General features: G+C 34.4%; 1 pseudogene; it reads right to left on the bottom strand.

Annotated features, from left to right (window-relative positions):
• Positions 162 to 3,997, bottom strand: LOC107611855 (annotated as a pseudogene).

Genomic DNA, 3,997 nt, shown 5'->3' with positions numbered 1-3,997 from the left:
TTATTAAAAAAACATACAAAAAAAAATATATTTTGTTATGGAACTATTTAATGGTTCAAACGTCCTGAGACTATCGAATCTTTTGCCAACTATCGAATCTTTTGCCAACTGTCACATAATATGAATGGACTTTGTTGTCTTATGTTTAACACGGGATTGGATCGTATTAACGGTTAAAATTTTAACGCATTTACTAATGACTTTAAATCTATAAATCGCTACATTAAATTTCATACAAAATTTTTGCATTGAATAAGGGATTGTATACTCAACGTCAACGATGCTTCTTAGTTCTTACCGCCACCCTTTTTCCCTTGTTTCCCTTACCTCCTCTCTTGTTCCATTTACTAGACATTCCAGTGTCATGATCTCTTGATGTTGATGGTGCTGAATTTAATAAATGCCTCACATCCAGTATGCCGTTTCTAAAATGACCTTCACTTGATCTCAAACCCCTGTCCTCGGCCTTGTGCTTACCTGCCGATTTTTTACTGCTACGGCTACCACTATGCTTTCCACCAAATTGTCCAAGAATCAAACGCTGCAAAACATGGTACAGATAAGACTAATAGACTAATAGAGTCGTTACCATGCAAGTCAGGCAAAAAGAAGACGGGGAGGAGTTTCTTCCTAACTTATTTTTTGTTTTATTTTCCCTCAAGCAATACACATCTCAGTTCATCCCATGAATAAATAAGTATTTCAAATGTTTCTCCCTGAACCTTGAGGAATCCGTCAAAACATTTATCCTTTTCACAAATGCTTTGCAAACGTGGTTTCTTACATCAAAGAGAATATTTGAAACTAGCATTTGTCACAAGAAGTGTCATCTATGTTATTTTAGCAAATTTATATGCTAAATAGGACTATGCTGTAGATATAACTAATGTTTATAATAAGGATAGACAACTTCAATTTTCAAATGAATGTCGGCAAATATAAATCATTTACTACAAAAGAAAAATTTGAAAATAGAAAAGAAGTTAGGATACATATAGATTATGAGCAATGCTACATGACCAGCAAATATTATCACTTTTTACCATGACTTAGCCAGCAATAATTTGCACCCATATTTACAGGGGTTTTCCTCACAAGAACATTATATGCACCTATTTTTACCAAAGTTTGAACACATGAATCAATACAATTTGCATCCACATTTTTCAGAATTTGCACACATGAAATAGTAAAATTTATTTGTTAAAGATAATTTAGTGTTTATGCTGGTCAAATGATAGCCAAAAATAGTGAAAATTGCTGGTCCCCAAGAGTTTTTCAGATTATTTTTGCCTAATCAAAAAGTTTGTAAAAAGAAATTACCTCTTGAAGCATTTTCTGTTCTCTCTCCTTTTGTTTCTTCAGTATTGGACATGCCACACTTAGAGGTAATCTCTGTTTCTTGGGGGGCTAAATAAATGAAAACAAAAATCCATTAAAGCTTGCATCTTGATTCTTGAGCATGCTGCTGATAATACCATTTACAATGGTACATGATGTTAAAAAATAGCATCAACAGATAGTCCTCACCTTCCCACCAAGAGAGACGACCTTTTGATTCTCAATCTTTTTACGTTCTTTCCACGTCATTTGTGAGTAGCCTAATAAAAAATTGTTAATCATTAGTTATTATAACAAACAAATGCACTACAATAATAGATAGACATGGTGAGAAGGTGAATAAAACCAGTAAAACTGATAATGATAATCGTATATAGTTTAGCTCCACATCTCCAATATATAGAAACATTGTAAAACTCACTAAAACATGAATAAGGGCTAGAAAGGTACTTGGATAGTAACAAACTTGCCTACATCGAATCATGGTGGGAGGGTTACATGGGTTATAAGCAAGAAGGGAATAACGAACTAGACGGGCAGGAGATTGGTTAGAGCTATTTTGTTTTTCTCTTCCTACTTTCTGTTAAAGATGAAATTGGTTAGAATTCGAAAGAAAGTTGGCACTCCTTAACTTCTTCGACTATGTGTTTCCTTCATCTACCTATACTCTTTTCAAATTTTCCAGAGATTGAGATTATTAAAAAGTCCGCGTTCTAAGAAGAGATAAAAGGAGGATAAGAGGCTCGTTAAAATGTTTACTCCTATAACAATGGAATGATAAGTTCTAAAGATAATCTCACCAAATCCATGAACTACCAAAGAAAGTGAAAAGTGAATTCAGTGTTTGAAACAAAAGAATCTAAACACAACTATGGTGCACTAAGTTCCTATAGATTATGTTATTATGCCCTATCACAACTATCTAACAAAAATAAATTGGCATAATCCATAAAATTCTTTGGTTGCCAAGTATGTATAGTAAGGATTAAACTGCATCAGGGGAGAGCAAAGAAATCCGACCTATTACAAATAATAAATAGTAAAATCAGCCTGACATCGAAGTATATTATAACTGTTAATAATATTCTTTCTCTCGTCTTAATGTTATTCTTTTTTTATCAAAAAAAAAAAACACTAAGTAAAAGATCAAAACACATAAACAAGAGAAATTAGATTTACCAAAAGGTAAAGATAGGAGATAACAGCCAAGAAAAGGGAAAGGTTCAAATGAGAAAAGAATGAGGGACATACTAACATTTTCAACTTCTTTCATAATTTTCCTTATGTCCATCTCTTGATCCTGCATATCATTATGTTCACTTGGAGGCCCATGTCTCCCTCCTACCTTCTTATTCTTGTTCATCTTTCCCATCACTGCTTGAGAAATTGAAAGACAAAAATTGATTAGAAAAGTCACAAACAATTGAAAACTTTGAAACATAAATATATTCTAATGTAAATCTTAAAAATTAAAAATACAACATCAACCAAAGTCTCATAATCATAGTTATCAGAACCAAACCGATTGATCCGGTCATACAACCCAATCACTGGTTCAACTCACGGGTTCAACCGGTAGACTAGGTCACAATTAAATATAAAAATGAAATTACAAAACACAAACTTAAAATTAAAAATTCAAGAGCATGTCTTCACAAACACATTAATAATAATCAAGTATCAACTCTTAAACATAACTAATGATGCAAACATAGATAATAAACTAGTCACCAATACAAATACTTTCTCAATTAAAATGAACAAGAGTGCAAAACATGACATAATCAGTAAATTAATGATTAACAAACTAATCAAAAACATAAATTCAACTCATTTATAAATCAATCCATCAAATACCATTATACCAAAAGTCCAATACAGCCTATATAATAAGAGTCTCTATACAGAAACTCTCTGTTCTTACAGCAACAAATTCTTCTCAGTGATGATTTTCAGCAACAAATTCAACTCATTAATATTTTCAGCAACAAAAAAATTTAGCTCAGCAACAAATTCAAGTCAGTGATGATTTTCAGCAACAAAAAGTGTGGCTCAAAAGATGATTTACAGCAACAAATTCAACTCAACAGCAACCATAAATTTAGCTCAATGCAACAACAAATTCAACTCAATACAACAATAAATCTAACTCAATACAGCAACAAAAGATGGTTCAGTCATGATTTACAGCAACAAAATTGACGGGACAAGGGACAAGGGACAAGGGACAAGGGAAAAGGGAAATTGAAAAAGAGAGAAGAGGGGAATGCAGGGACTCACCAGCCACCATGGTCGACGGCGACTTAGCCACGAAACCGGCGAGAAGGAAGTGACGGAGAAGCCCCGGAGCAAGAATACGACGACGAGGAGGAGCCCAGGGACAAACTGTTGCTAGCGTCTGCTTTTTCCACCGATGACAACGAGCCGAGGGAAGGCGGAAACACACAGACCACGAGGAGATGCCGGCGACTGTGAGTGAAGACGAATAGACGACGACGAANGTTGACCGACTGGATCACCAATTTTCATCAAAACCGAGAGTCAGTCCGGGTCTGATGCAGGGGCAGTCCGGTGAGTGGCTCGACCGAAACCGACCAGGTCTGATATACAACATAAAATCAAATACAAAATGAAATTTAGCCAAATTTGAGTAAGC

This window comes from Arachis ipaensis, chromosome B08 (assembly GCF_000816755.2).
Source record: "Arachis ipaensis cultivar K30076 chromosome B08, Araip1.1, whole genome shotgun sequence".
NCBI classification, from domain to species: Eukaryota; Viridiplantae; Streptophyta; class Magnoliopsida; order Fabales; family Fabaceae; genus Arachis; species Arachis ipaensis.
Note: the sequence above shows the minus strand (reverse complement) of the source record. Positions and strands in the feature narration are given on the sequence as shown.